General features: G+C 36.4%; 1 long non-coding RNA gene across 2 annotated transcripts in view; it reads left to right on the top strand.

Annotated features, from left to right (window-relative positions):
- Positions 1 to 3168, top strand: part of LOC106484604 (uncharacterized) — a 30816-nt gene extending 27648 nt beyond the window's left edge. For both annotated transcript variants that reach the window (XR_010883576.1, XR_010883575.1), the window contains 2 exons: positions 601 to 666; positions 2591 to 3168. This is a non-coding gene — a long non-coding RNA (uncharacterized lncRNA). The remainder of the gene's footprint in view (positions 1 to 600; positions 667 to 2590) is intronic.
- The last annotated feature ends 13459 nt before the right edge of the window (positions 3169 to 16627 follow it).

Here is a 16627-nt window from a genome sequence, read left to right as displayed (position 1 = left end):
TTACTGTTTTCCAGCTAGCAGCACCTGGCAAACTGGAGGCAGACTCAGTGTGTCAAAACTGAGCATATCTGGTGCATTAAGAGGCCATCCATAAATGAAGTTTCAACTGTCTGCCCACATCATGTGGGATTTCCTTACAGCCAGGCAGCAAGGCTGGCCAAAGAACTAAGTCTGGCACCCCTGACTGAAATGCTGTATTTTAGCCACTGAAACATTTGTCTTCTATTTACACTGAGAATAGAAAAAAAAAGAGTGAAAAATATACATTTATTCTGCAAAAACTGATTTAAATTTTTAAAAATCCAGAAAGCTGAAAACTAAAAGCTTTGAATCATGGGTCTGTAGATCAAAATTAATTGCTAAAACTGCTACCACAATAAGATCAGTTAAGTAGGGCTCTCTGGTTCTTTGAGCACTAGAGGACATGAACATCTGAATTTGCCATTTGTATACTGCAATGTACTGAAAATAGAAAATGTTACACATGACAAAGTATTGATTAATTGTCTGCGAAAAAATAAAAGAGAGAAAGTAGCATTAACCAATTATACATGCCTTTAAAATACAAACACATGGAAACGGTGTTTCCTTCTGTTGCAGTTTCATTTGGAACAGCAGACTGTGCTCCTGGATTAATTTTACAGCTGAGGTACAGCTAATCCACAAGTAAGTCTGTAATAGTTAGTAGGCACAACAAAAGAAACACTTGTCAATAGAACATACATGACATCTGGAGCTTGAAGACATTTTCTTGAAGAAGAATATGTTTGGTAATATAATAAAACTTTGGGGCTAATTTCCCCCAAACAAATTTATCCACAAGAAATTCTTACCTAATACAAACCTCTGTGAAAAGCATGTGCTCACAGAGCATCTGGAAATGTGGAAGCAGCTGTTTTTCTTGATTCTCACTGATATAACATTGCCTACAAAAAGTGAAAACTCACGCTTTTCATATTCTTTAAGTGAATTTCTTCTACAGAGAGGACTCAAGTGGAGGTACTAATAGACTAATTTTGATTTTAAAGTGCTACTGCTTAAATCTATTTTCAATAGTTTGAAGATTCAGCTGCAGAAGTCATTCAGTTTGGACAGGGCTGTGTCAATCGATAGTGTGCAGTACAGGTGAGATCCTGGCCCTTTTGTAGTTAATGGTCTATCTTCTATTATTTTCTAAGAAACCATCATGTTATCCTACACATTCAGGTCAGTGTTAAAACCAAAATGTGGTATGTGTGAGAGGAATTTACTCTGTAACACTTAAAGATATGTTTCATTTCCAAGAAATAAGTGAAGTTTCACATTTGCAAATGCAGAGTAGGGTTCATTCACATACTCCCTCTGTCTGACAGATGAAATACAAATCAGGAGAGCAAGCTGTTTGCATGAGTGTCAGCACTGTTGTTACACCCAGGCAACATCAGACTTCATTTAACCACAGGCCAATTCAAATCCCTGTTCTTAGAGAGGAGATGAGGGAGAGAAAGAGTATGTACCTCTTGTATGTATCTCTCTCCTATTTAAAATAACATTTGGAAAAAACATTGAGCACATGGTAATTTAGGTAATGATTCTAACAGAATGATTCTCATGCTTAAACATTATACGCATAATGAAGTGCTTTGAGGGGGAAATCTGTCACTCAAAGAAATATGAGGCAATATTTAAAAGTCAGTAGTTATTAGTTTCTCAAGCAAAAATAATAATAAAAAATATATATATATACATATAGTTTGGCCTGTTGGTCAAACTATAGAGTTATATATTCATAGAAAAGATTCATTCTCAGTACGTATGACTAAATTCATGCAAATGGATAGTTATAGTCCTGTTAAAACTATAGGTGTTTTACATCATTTAAGGAAAAAAATATATATATATATCAGTAAAATATATATCAGTAAAAATATATCAGTAATTTTAATAGTATTTAATGACAAGAAGGAAATTCCTAGCTTACATGGGAATGAAATTGCTAATACCTTGCTGTAATAGGGACTTCAGTGTGAATAAATTAATATTATAATGCTAATTATTTCATTACACTGTGTACTGTTAAACTTAACTGCATGTAAGTGAGTGAATATAACTTTAAATATTTTTGCCTTTGCCAGTAGTCTGGAAAATTCACTGTGTAGATAGAATCATGACCCAACTGTGTAAAACAGTTTGATACTGTATCCTGAGATATAACTGTATGATTGCCATTAAAACGAATGGAAGTAGTGGGGTTCAGTATCATTTTTGTACTGCTTTGAAAATGTTATGCCTAATACTCCCAAAATATCTAGTAAGTTCAGATTTTAAAAATCCAGTCCCAAATATTGTCATTTCTACATATTCAAAAGTTTGCATTAGATTTGCAGCTACTCTGCCAACAGCATTTACGTAATAGAATATTGTTAGTGATGTTAAAACATTTGATCTTACCTTAAGACATTGCCAATTTCAATATGTATGACTGATTTTGCCTTTATGGCTTTCAAACAGAGGTGATCTAACCTGCTGAAAAACAAAGATGCTAAATTGCAATGTATGATGCATCATACGTAAAATTTGGTTTGAGGTTTTTTTCTTTTTTTTTCTGCAGAGATACTGTTTTTCCAAGAAAGATGAACAACTCACTGAATGAACCCCAGCAGCTGTGGTAGGGATTTTTTAAAAATCTCTACGATGTTGTTGTTTGAAATCCAGCTCCAGATCTTTGAAATCTAGGCTTATGAAATAGTCTGTGAAACAGCATTTTCACAAATTCTGAAGTTTTATAGAGAAATCTAATCAATTCAATTAGTTCAACAGTGGAAAACATGGGTCTAAGGAAGGGAAGAAAAAGAAAGAAAGAAAGAAAGAAAGAAAGAAAGAAAGAAAGAAAGAAAAACAAAAAACCCCCAACATTCTTTAGCTGATTTTTAGGCATTCTCATGCACTAATCCAGAACTATCTGATCTGCTCGCAGCAAGGCAAACATTTTTGCTCCTGGTAGATAAAACATATAAGTTTCTGGTTAACTTTTTGAAGGGTCTCCTTAGCAGAAAGTGTAAGTAACAAATATTACATTAATAGCCATCTCTTCTGTTCATCTACAAAGAACAACTTTGATAAAGCACATGTAATATCCAAGTACCTGATCAAGGAATAAAAATAAAAAAAAAATTAATTAATAAAAGCTTAGGCTCATCCAAATTTGTTGAAATATGTTGATTCTTGCTCCTCTGGTTTCTTCTGTTGCAGAAGGTAAAAGAATTTGCTGTTCCTGTTTACAGATGATCTCTTTTTCAGAGATCAGGATACTGTCTCTTTTTGCTACCTCAGCAGGCTTAAATTGTGACGTTATCAGTACTATTTCTGCTCCAGAAACTGGACAGAGGAAGGGGGAAGAAAACAAACAAACAAACAAACAACAAACAAACAAAAGCCTTCATTATCAGTATCTAGCTATAGAAAGTCTCATCGATAGAGCATTAGCTATTTCATTGTCAAAAAAAACCAAAACCCAAAAAACTAAGATTATGTATCTTATGATTTCTCAGCTTTAAACAGCAGGCTGAAGCGGTCTTGCTTTTTGCTGCCAAAAAGAACATTAAAACCTTTTAGTCATCCAAGCCACCTCTGCGTATCAGAGAGCTACAAATTACCCCTCAGAAAGATTGGCTGTGAAAGAACATTTGGAGAATGGATCAAACCTTTGGAGAAAAGTGTTGTACATCTGTGATCCCTAAGTAGATTACAAGACCCTCAGATTGTAATCAGTTAACCCTGTGTTTAGAAGCTGTAAGATACAAAAAGCCATAAATCAGGTTAAACTAAGACTCAAGAACCATAAATTAGTAGGTGCCTTCTATATATTCTGGCTGGCATCTTCTCCAAGCAGCTCTCAGTTTGCATAAGCAGCTGTGCCACTAACTTCAACCTCAAGAACTCGTGTTTTTTTTTGTTTGTTTGTTTGTTTTCAAGTGAGTTTGAACTGTTGCTAGTAAAGAGCACACAAGATAGTTACGGGTCACTGAGCTTTTCTCCTGAGGAAATCAAGTCTTCGGTTTCTTCTACACAAGTTACTCAAAACAAGTATCTTCTACCCAGGCAACCTGCTTCACAGATTTACGAAATGATAAACTATACCAAACTCAGCTCTGGAAGGCAGAAGTTTAAAAGACCTCAGAATAGCTTTATCCTGTTCAGAAGAAGATTTCAGCTCACAATATAGTTCCCAACAGGAAAGGTTTTCAGAGGACACTGCAGATGTGTCTGTCTGATTATCCCTATTGCAAGTAAAATACATCAGAGCAAACAAAACCTCTGTTTATAGTCATAAAATTCAATTGTATGCAAACGCTGAGGGAGAAAACAGAATGAAGGTTTAGCTCATCTGTTGCAGCTAGAGTACCTTTTAAGTTTTGCTTTGAAGAAACACGTTAGACAAATTTCAAATGAAGAAGACAAAAAGGAACACTTCATTTACTTAAGTCAAAACTAAATATCACATTCTTTTCAGTAAAGTAACTGTAGGATTATGAATGTTTCCAAAAGCGCAGATTTAAAGACAGCATTATGTTTTTGCTATTCATTATGTTAATCCTTCCTTTTTCTTCATTTAAGTTCTGAATCTTCTTCCTGTCAATATGATTTGGATGTTCGTTGTATAAGCAAAAAGTCAATCTGTTAAAGTTTTTTTGCACATCAGAATTGTTGACTGAGCATAAGACTCAAACACTGGATTTTAATCTAGAGGAACATAAAACATACCAGCAGGGACTGAGCTAAATCCAAGTTTAGCTCTGGCCACCACTGGGAAATGTTTACAATAAGTAACTGTATGATTATTTGCCTGCAAGAAATTTTATTTCTTGCTTCCTAATAGTAACAGTTTTCTTGAGCAAGAGAATTTATTTTTATTACAGAGGCTTGGGTTTTGTTTTGTTTAGGATTATTATAGTTTAATTCTGTATCTTGTTACTTGTTAAAAGTAAAATGTGTAATAGGATCACGAAAAGATGTAAAAAAACAAACAAAGAAACAAACAGACAACAACAACAAGAAAATCAATGTTTCACTTTCTGTTCAACCCCAATATCCTTTCCTGTGTAGAAATCCTCAAGAGGTGTTTTCCTTTTTTTAAGTAAATTTATAGTTGTGCATCACATTAATTTAATTAGTGTAAGTACCAGGAAGTCAAACAGCTGTAATAGGTAATTATGCAGTTACACATAGTTACTTCACTGAGATGAGTTATCATGCAAGCATTGTTATTAAGCTTTAAAGTCAGCATTGACCTGATACTAGACAGCCATAAGATGTTACTGCATTGATTCTTGTGACGTGGACATATTGCAGCAATGCAAGAAGACAGAGTCAAGTAACTGAATATTAGTTTAGAAGTATGTGCCAAAGAGATGATCTGAAGTACTCCAAGGTTCACTGGATTTTTTAAAGAGTCACGATAGCCATTTCAAGTCTGTTAGAGTAGCCGTTCAATTCAATGCAAGAACTGCACTGCTTTTATCTTCTTGGATAAGAAAACATGCAGTTGTCATCAACAGCTTTGATTCTGGTAAAGAAAGTGTTAGGAAAATGGCAGTAAAAAAAAACATGGCAAAGAGAGCTGGTGAAATCACAAGAGTGAGAAGGAGGAAGGAGAGCTATCTAAAAAAAGGGTTATTCCTTAGAAGTTATCCTTATGTGTCCCTAGGAGTTTATTATCCTCCTGATTCTTCTCTTGAATCTTTCACTTGTAGCATGTACAAGGATCTTTTCCCCATGCCATTTTTCTCATTGTGACGTGAAAGTTGAAAAAAAAATCTCTGAAATTATTTCTCTGGCATTTCCACTGAAGGACAATCATCCTTGAGCTCAAAAGAGAGACAAAATAAGGTACCATTTCGATGCCTGCTTCCAGGAAAGAATGGAAAATGTAAAGGATTGACACTATCTTAAGTCAATAGAAAGCCAATTAAGACTAATAGCTATTCAGTCATCTACTGCTGAATTCAAAAATTTCACACAGTTATAAGTGATCTGGGACTGGCATAACTGTTCTATTCACTCTAGAAACCACTGTGGACAAACAAGAAACATTGAAAGTCTCAGCATGTGGTAAGAGAATATATTAAGTTACATAAAAATGTGCCATGGAAAATGCTTGTCACAAAAAAGCACTGGAAATGTGTTTTATTTATTTATTTATTTATTATTATTATTATGAAGGCTTTGCCTTCTCAGATTAGTCCAGTTACCCACTTAGGAAAGCCAAAACCACATCCCTCATACAAGACAGTTATACTCCCTACACAGAAAAAGTCTCATTTAGAAGCCAAACTAATATTCTGAAACATGAGAGTATACCACAGCAGCTCATTTTATTGGGCAATGGATTCAAAACAAACCAAAAGGGATGACTTGTACACATATTGCTTAATTAACCTGTAGAATTCCCTGCTACAGGTTGTTGTTTCTGCTGACAAAGTGCAAATAGTTTTACAAAGACATTGGACAAATTCATGGAAGAAGAGTCCTTAAGAGCTGTGAAACACCATGATATTAATCTGAACTCTGGCTTAGGAACTACCTTAGGGACAATCCACTGGAAGCAGATGCAGAAAAGCAGAAGTATATTTTTGCTGTGCCATGCTCTTTCCCAAAGTATCTGCTCTGAACATTGTCAAAACCACAGTACTACGGTAAGGAGACCATTCATCTGAGTTACATTAAAGAGCTTACCCTTTGGCAAGGGAGCATAGTGTCTCCCTGCTGTCCAGTAGCTATTTGCTTCAATAACCTCAGTAATTGCATAGTTCCTAACTCAAAGGGATGGATTCAAATGCAGAATCCACTGAAATCTTCCTATTGACTTTAGACACCAGAGCATTAAATTGCTTTTACTTAAGGGCTACTATAAACTGATGGCCAAATTAAAAATTCTGGAGGGCTTCTTCTCCCCCTTATTCATTATCCCTCCTCCCTCACAATATCAAGGCCAGCAATTGTTTTTCTCCTTTTATATATATGAAAAAAAATCAAGGTAATGAAGGAAAAATTGGGATTTATGCTTAACAAGGCAAAAACATGGAGAACTGGATGAAACTTCTAGATGTCAGTCAGGAGCAACATCTGCCATGACCATGCAAACCACGGTCACAAAGGTCAAGCTGATTGGCTAGAGCATTAAACAGAACACAAGCAAATGCCAATACAACCAGCTCATGCAGCAATGGACTTAAGGAAGGAGAGACAATCATGCTATGAAATATATCCACTTGTTCCCAAATTGCTCAGAACATCTCTAATTTTTAGTAGGAATGACCTTTTTCTCTAGCTAATTTGACCAGTTTCCATTATGACTACTTGACTGTCACAGATTCATTTCAGAAAGAATCCTGTCTCCCCTCTCTCCACCCATATGCACATTCAGCTCGACTTTACAAGAAACATATACAAAATGAGGAAGCATCTCTACTCCAGTTGCATCTCCAGTCAAAATACTGGACAATTCAAGACAGTCAAGTTACTGAAAATTTGTACCAATGTAGGTTGGAGTAAAACACCACCTAGGGTTTGATTTTTTTTGTTTTTTTTTCTTTTTTTTTTCAAGCGCAGCCTGGGTTTTTCTAATTGTTCAGGAACCAGAAACAAGCCTTCCACAAAGAACTTGATCACTGGAAGCACCTACAGTCAACCTGAAACATTACAGTGAGAAGTTACCTTTATTTTTTGATGTGTAGAATTAACCAGATCAACTGCGAACCATCTAATCAGTGCTTTCTGGAGTGAAGTTGTGCTCCCCCTTTCTCTTGTTATTTATCTAGCAGAGAAGAGCTCCTTAGAAAAGTGACAAATGAACTGAATTCAGATTTGATAGTTATGGTGGTGCAACAGACTTTGCTGCAACATACATCGATACTGTTTTGGCTCCATAAAGCACAATGCAAGGAAGGAAGCCTTGTTTGTCGCTGACTTCCCTGACTGTAAGACTTCAGGAGACAAGACTGAATATGATGTCGAAACTGACATGAGAAGGGCTAAATTTCTTCATGTTCTAACTTGATATAAATGTGCATTGCAAGGGTGAAGAGAGAATTTAAGAACTTCACAAGCTTTACTCAATACGTACAGAGCAATTGCAGACTCCTCTATGTGGAGTTACTCCCTTTGCTTCTAAACTAGAGGAGCAGAGAAGGATAGGTATACTAATATGCTGCAGAGCAAGGGAGCATCTGAATTGCAAATTAAATGGTCCATACTACAATACCAGGGAGCCTGGGGAGCCAGAGCACTGGACACGCTACCTTCTGTCAGTTCAGGTTACAAGTGGTAACTCAAGAAAGAGGTGGGAATGGGAACAGTGGCTTCTTCAGTTATCTTAAAGCATGTTGAGAAAATTCATTTACTCTTAACTTGCACCTCATTTTGCATATGAGAAGGCAGAAAGTTGACTTTTTTTCTTCATCTTCCACATCAAATTACATATAAATTACAACATAACATCTGTAAAATGCAATGTCTCATAAAGTCCTTCAAAAATATACTTGTCAGATGACTTTGGACTAATCTGTTATACATCCTCACAGACCTAGAGTGCTTAGTTATAAGCCTGTCATTAAAAAGTACATACAAAAGTCATAAAAGCCCAGTGAGAAATGCAAATTTTAAAGCATGCCTCTTTCTTAATGTAACACATCACGCAATAGCACACAAAAACCACTGGGTAGAGACATAAGCTGCTCAGAAACATACATGCAAGATACTTGCATGGAATAGAACCCAAGTCAGCTCCAAGAATCAAGCCTGTGAAACCCAGTAAGGGCTTTCATAAGAACTGTAGCGAATTGAGTACAGGGCTTTGGTACCTCTCTGGGAATTCCACCTTACCCCAACAGATCATGATCTGTTTTTTATGGAGGAATAGGAACTTATATACTCACATATCCAAATTTTATTATCAGTGGGGTCTACTGCTACCCCCTCCATTTCCCTTTTATAACAACTTCCCTCTGCCCTGTTCTTATGTAAATGAACAAGATTTCTAGCCAGACAAGCCAACTGTAATGCAGTTTAAAAAATATGTATGATAATGTACAACCATCTCATAAGAAAAACAAGTTGCCTCAAAAGCTGAGAACGTATTTTTCTCTATTTAGCTAGAAATTAATATAGCTGTATTCCAATTGGCTTGATTATACCTGACATCCCTAACATTTGATAATAAACAGTTATGCTGCCAGAATAAAGAAGGCTATTTTAGATGAGAAAGACTCATAAGACTATTAGACAAATGTTTCTTGGCTGTACATGGTAAAAATTCCACTCAAATCAATGTAAATACTCTTACTGACCTTTGGATGTGATCCATTTGGGACCTTAATAAATTTGTTCATTTTAGTATAACAGAATTTTGGATAAAAGGCCTCTAAATATTGTTGATACCACAATGACACAAATGAATCAAACTAAACCTTGGCTTTGGATAAAACTGAAAGACATAATGATTTGTGGGTTTAGCCCCTTTCTCATTATATATTTTGCTACTGAATAAAGACAAACACGGCTAAACAATTTTCATCAGTGATCCTTTGGATAAGATGCAGTTTCTTGACATGGTTTGCTTTCTGTTTATGCACACATTATGCACAGGTGCTTAATGTAGCACAAGGCAAAGATCACCAACAAAGCTATGGCTAGAACTGGAAGCACTGTAACCATGTTTGTAGCAGAAGCAGTATAGTCGTGAACTAATTAGTCTGGATATTCTGTTTTTAGGACTTTCAATATTATTTCCACATGAGGTTGCATAGAGTGATCATTACAGCAGACTGAGAGGTCTCAGAGCTAGCTGGAGGAATTCTTCGCTGTGTGAAGCACATCAATATTGCCTCCAACCATAAAACCAGAAAGTTTTTTCATTAAATTGGATTAAAATTAAAAGAATTAGTAGTAAATATAAAGGGCCAAATTTTTCAACTCTCTTTCTTTCCATTCTTCCATTCACCTTCCACCAGGGTCTCCAGTTCATTTTCATACAGGTGTTGACTTACTGCACTAAAATCAATTTCAAAAGTTGTCATAGACTTTAATTGGACAAGGCTCCCCAGGCGACATCTCAGGGATGTCCCTAGAGTACAACCCAGCAGCACAGGTAGCCGTGTATAGAACATACAAGAAAGCTGCTCAAACCATGGACAGAGTCAGAATTTGCCAGTGAGCCACTGAAGACTGCCTCTAATTTTTAGAAAGTACAAAAATTCCTAAAACTCATTAATACTTTCCTAGGTAAGCTTTAGAAATGTCTTCGAAATACAAAACTTGAAGTTGAAATTACAATAGGATAAATCCATTAAGGATAATTTTGTTACAACTGCCAAACAGCAAGCTTTTATGAAAAAGGTCTAGAGATTGTAAAGTCTTATACGAGGGCACAAAGCTGAGCACTCCTGAAAGTTCACAGCAGGACAAAAATGAGATCTGAAAACATCTTTGATGCCAGCCATATAAAACTCATCGAGACAGAAAAGAAACACAGCATCAGATCAGCCAAGAAATATCCACAACATCCTCGTGAAGCCTGAGAATCTGAGGCACAGATTTTGCTGTTCACAGTTTTAAGAGCATCTTCTTATTAATACATTCAGCAATCAGCAACTGAGGCAAGCAATACAATTGTAGGATATATATTACTGAATGAATAACTTCCTTTCTTGTTGAAAAAAATATTGTATTAGTAGGCTGTAAATAAATTATTTATTAAATGCTTTGTCCCAAAGACTGTTTATTTAATGCCTTAGTTTAGGATATTTAAAATTTGAATTTTGGACTATCGAACAGACAAATAAATATCAAAAGATAAAGTACTTTAATGACAATGCACTTTGGCTCCAGTTACCACCTCTTAGCTACAGACTCTTCATCTTCCAGGATCATGTGATGGAACCAATATCCCAATATTGGGATATATGCCCTTCTCAGGTACATGCCCTATTATATGACAGAAAAAACAGCAAAAATTACTAGAGATAAGCAGTTAGCACAGATTTTCAAGACATTAAAGATTTCCAATTTAGAGAGAAAGGGTTTAAACACCTTTTATCACAGCTGCAGAATACCAGTTTCTCAGCTGATTGATCAGGTTCATCAGGAGACCTTTAATCTAATCAAGAAGGAAAAAAGTTTTAATGAGTTAATCCAATACACTGTACATGACATCTGCCGGCCCAAATAGGACATATAAGAAAACAAGATTTTGTAGTCTATATAATTAATGTTCAGAGAAAATAAGCAAGATAGTGGGGAGACATCTGAAAAGAAAAGAGATTCCTGGTTAAGACAATGCAGTAAGACCTGACTTTTCATAACAACTGATGGATAAAATTTGTTCCACCTGGACAGAATAGGTGTACAGAGTGTATGTTTATATGTATGTCTGTGTCAGTGTGCACATGTACATAGCAGAAAAGGGAGTTTTACAACTAAAAATACTATATCCTTTTACAGAAGCACTGACAATTCAGCATCACAGGAGCTGTAGTCATCATGGATAATAATTCTAAGCAAATTAAGTATGTGGGGTATTAGAAAGCATCTTTACTGTCTACCTTACCTCACTGCATAACAAGATGACTTGCTCCTAAACATTCACTAGATGTGTTTTCTTGTACCAGAATATACAGGAAAAAATTGTGTTCTCACAAATGACTTCAACCTGTGGACATTCCTGGGGATTTCACGTGACTTTTGTACAATTTCCCAAAGTAATAGATGATTATTTGTTAGTACTGGAAATCTTGCTCCTGCTTTGACATAACCACTTATTGAACCCCATGCTGACTGGCAAAAGAGGATTAATTACAGACCTAAAATCAGCCATTGCACTGTTTCCTGGATTGTTTTTCGATTGCATTTCTAGAACGTGACCCCACTGTAATATGCATAGTTGGGACTCCAGAAGAACCATTCTCCAAAACCCCAAACAATTGCTAACATAACTCAGTGGGAATACACATGTATGCTAAGAAGTATTAATGAAAACTGAGAATTGTTTCAAGATATACCACCAACTACCTCAAAAAAGCCACAATAGGATTTCAATGTAAAAGAGGCCATCCTAGCTAAAAGGAGATACGGAAGCAGAAACAAGTTATTCAAAAAAAGTAATGGGGGTTAAAGAAGGAGAAGGAAGTAGAATGAACATTATATGTTAAATGCTGGTGTTTAGAAAAGAAATTAAAAGAACCTAAGATGAAAAACCAGTCAACTGGTTGGTCGGTTGTTCTGACCTGGGTGTTAAGTCAGGTAGTGTAACAGTCAATTTAAGATTCTATGAAGAAGAATTTAAGGATAAAAACACTGTGGCTGCTAGTCAACATGGTTTCAAGGAAGGCAGACCTTGTCAAGCAATCATAGAAAGTGCGTATAACTAGGAGGGCCCTGAGGCTGGCATTTTGGCCTGGCATAACACAATACAATGATTAGCCTTCTAGATATGAATAGAAAACTCCTGCTTATGGCAGTTTTCAGATGATGCAGACCAAAAGGACCATGAAGAGAATGTTTCTAAAAGCAAACTTGATCTGGTTAGATGGCCACAATCCAACAAAATACATTTTAATCCAACCATATGAAACTTAAAACATGCAGAACAAGAGCTACACTGACAGTTTGTGAGACTGTCTTGCCAGAAAGGGAGAAGGGGGAAATACTAGCAGAAGTTCAGAGAAAATCCACAGAAATACTTCAGGGCTCAGAAAAATCTGATCAGGTGAGAAACTTTGTGTTTAGGTCCTCAAACAGAGAAAGTTAACTTATGCAGTAATTTCAGTCATATAGAACTACTATACATAATGCAAAATATTAACTTTGGTTTTCTGTGTTGGAGCTCATGTTAGTAGTGCTTCTATTTAGTGAACAGCTGTGTATGTGGCTTAGAGTGAAGAACTAATTTTGGTGCTTTTTCTTGAAAGCCACAGTTTATTAAATATATGAAAAATTTTAAAGTATAAATGAACAAATCATCTTGAAGAAGCTAGCTAATTAATTGTCAAAAACTTCATTAAGAGTCAACATGTGCGTAAATAATGAGTACAGAGTCAAGGAGTGAGATATTTTATACTGATTAAAATGTAATTATAGACACTGATATATTCAGAAGAAGAATATATAATGCTGGATTATGATCCAAAACCTTTTTTGGCATAAATCTAGGATAAGAAAGTGTAGAAAGTCATTTTAGACAAGATTAACCTGCCAGAGAAAGGCAAGTTTCCTCCATTCAGGTCAGATACAGGCAAAGTACCTAGTCCAGTAACAAATGGAGATATACAGGCACTACAGCAAGAGTCCCTAGACTCTTAAGAGTTAAGAATTAAGAATTTTCTGCACACAGATATGCCATCCATCCTTCAGGTAATGCAGTCATAGTCTTAGTATGAGGGGTTCTCACAGCCAAAAATCATTCAGGAATGGCCTGTTTATAGGATAAGAACTGAACCCAAGGTTTCTAAAGATAAGGGCTTAATATTAATGCAGTTCATCCTCCTTTTAACCTACTGGTTTATGCAAATTTTAAAATTCTTTGGGGCAGGTCTGACTTTTCAAAACTTGTAAGACACTTATTGGCACCATTTTCTGTGATATCACCAACAGCTTTGTGGATGAGGCACATATGAGTCCTCCTGCAGTGAAATCATTGTCATAGTAGTAAATCACCAACTGAATGGGGAGGGAAGTAAAATATGGGAAAATCTAATGAAAGGAGAGAGGAATTATTTTCATAGCAGATCAATGAAGGCAGAGCAAAAAAAAAAAAAAGTCTAAATGAGAGTTTTAAAAGCCTCCAAGGAATTTAGATATTCTCATAGGAAAACTTGGATCCCTGCACTGAAAGGGATACTGCCAAGGATTTATCTTCATCGCCAGCCAGTGCTCTAATGTTACAAAGACTTCAATGAAAGAGTTGAAAAACAAATACTGTTGCACTGCAGAACTACAGATAGACAAGTTGCTTCCTAAGATGAAAAGGTGTTTGGGTCATGCATAGGTTTCAAGATCAACAATACATTTATCAGCAAATTTATTGTAATATTTAAAGCCAAGCATCAGGTAAAAAAGCACATTCTTCATCACTTTTGGGTTGCAGGGACTTTGAGGAATGTATATGCTGTTAGTGTAGTTTATTAATATGATACAGATGTGTGAGTAATATAAATCAAAAAAGGTTGGAAAGTAAAGCACAGTTTTAATCTCCTAGGTGTGTGGAGGTAAAAGTGACAAAAACTGACATAATTCTTTAGTATGATGCATGAATCACAGAACAAATCCAAAATCCTGTACAGTCAACTGAAGTCTTGCCATTGATTTCACTGCTATTGATTTCACTGGCTCTAGATGAGACCCATGTCTTCGGACCAAGGTAAGTTGTAATGGCTAAATATTAATTTGGTAAGCAAAAAAGCAGCCACAATTGTACTTGGCAGCCTCTTTCCTTGGGGGCGTGCCTATACACACATTGTTATTTTAGTCCATGTGAATGTGTGCATTAGCCATAGTAAATTGGGACCGCATTATTTTTTGACTGATAGATTTCTGTCTCCCATCCCCAAATCATGAATATTAGTGTATTTAACTTTATTACATTTTTGTAAGTCAGAAAATTATTGTTCCCATTTTATTTATGGACAGTTGAGGCACAACAATACAAAGGCCCAGACCTTCAGAAATTTTTAACCACATAATTCTCCCTGACTTTGACAGGCTAAAAGGGTAATTTTTCCCTGAAGGTCTTGATTTCCTGACCTGTGTTGGGAAAAATAAACTGATTTCCACATAAACACCATATGAATAGGTTTCTGCATCTCTCTCTTGCATGATAAGGAATGAGCCTCTGTCTTCATTTCAGTCAGTTGCAGCTGTGGGTGTAAAAAGGACAAATCAAGGCCGACAGGAGAATAAAAACAGTCCATAAGGTTTCCATTTTCAATGTTACAGTGATCATGAAAAAGAAAAATTAAAAAAGAATCTAAAAAAAAAACCCTTAAGCCTCCTCTTACTGCTAATATAATACCTCTCAGAAATACTACCTTGTTATTTGCTTCCTTCATGCAGCTTGTGTGCTGTGCATTTATAAGACGACTTGCCAATAGTTCTGAGGGTACATGACATACCGTCCAGAGTTATTTTCAAAGTTTATCTATGAATGTGTTTATTTAAAATTGGAATACCCTATAATAACTCGTCAGACATCTTTTGAGACAGACACCACTTTCTGAAATACTTTGGATGAAGCAAAGCAACACCTCTGATGTTCCTCACACTTTCATAACTATCCTCTTCTAGGTCTACAAAGACAATGATAATCTTCCACTTCATTTCACAGGTCACTTCCCTCCTGCCTTTGTGGATTTATTCCAGATTAAATACCTGCTCAGGATAGGATACTCTACCACACAGAATATGGGGAACAAAACCTTGAGTCATACTGGAGAAAGAGAAAAATGTCCTGATTGTGGAGCCCAACCCTTCATGTAAAGAAAACAGTTATATTTTTGCATAGGGATCCTCGTACCTAACAATAGTAGCTGTTGTGAGGAGAGAAAGATTTGATATGAAACAGCCTCAACCTGGGTGAACTGAGAGTTATTCCTGTACCACCCTCAGTCCTCCTTCTTCAGCAAAGCAATCCCATTTATTATTTTGCTGTTCAGCTCAAAATTCTGTGGCAAGACAGGAAGGTCAAGAACTTTTTTCTCCCAAAGATTTACTTCCCTGAGGATTAGGTGTTCTGGTGAGCAAAGATGAAAGATAATGCTGGTATTTTGCACTCATACTGTAACAACCCATAAGAAGCAAGTTACACTACAAAAAATATCTGAATTAAATCTTTCAGGGCTGAAAAAAGTCTTTTTACAGAAAAATCAGTTTGCCAGAGGGAGACAGAGGAAGCGGAAATATTTATAACATCAAGACCTGTAGGATGTGTCCATTTCTCACTAGGCTGTTGCAATTATTCACAGGAGGAGGACTTCTTAAGATCAAAGGCAAAATCCAATAAAGGGGTGTAAGACTCAGGTGAAGGGAAGACAGCGTTCAGAGCAGAGACTAAGAATATTCTGCTCTGCTGCCTGAAACGCAGGCACACTGAAACACAGGAAGTACTGTCTGAACACGAGGAAATACTACTGAGTGTGACTCAGCACTGGAATAGGTTGCACAGAGAAGTTGAAGAATCTGCACCCTTGGAGATATTCAAAAGCTGTCTGGACACGATCCCGGGCAATGCGGTATAGAAGACTGTGCCAGAGGAGGGTGATTAGACCAGGTGATCTCCTAACCTCAAACAATTCTCTGGTTCTGTGATTCTATGTTTCGGATTAGGAAAGAGAGAAAGGCTAGAGCGCAGGGTGGAGTGAGGATACAAAGGGAATGCCAAAGGAAATGTGTGGCTGCAACAAGTTTGCTACTAGGACAATAATGACACTTAGAAAAGAAGGGGAATGGCGACGCTAGCTTTAGGCGACAAAAGAAAAAAGGGGTAGCACCAGGGTACAGGTTAATGCTAACCCACTAGAAATATGGGGTGGGGACTGAAACTGGGCATACAAGCACAATTCGCAGACAAGAGCCAAGGTTTTCCTGGGAACAAGCTTGG

This window comes from Apteryx mantelli, chromosome 2 (assembly GCF_036417845.1).
Source record: "Apteryx mantelli isolate bAptMan1 chromosome 2, bAptMan1.hap1, whole genome shotgun sequence".
Taxonomy (NCBI): Eukaryota; Metazoa; Chordata; class Aves; order Apterygiformes; family Apterygidae; genus Apteryx; species Apteryx mantelli.
The sequence above is the reverse complement of the archived record's forward strand: the minus strand, read 5'-3'. Positions and strand labels throughout refer to the sequence as shown.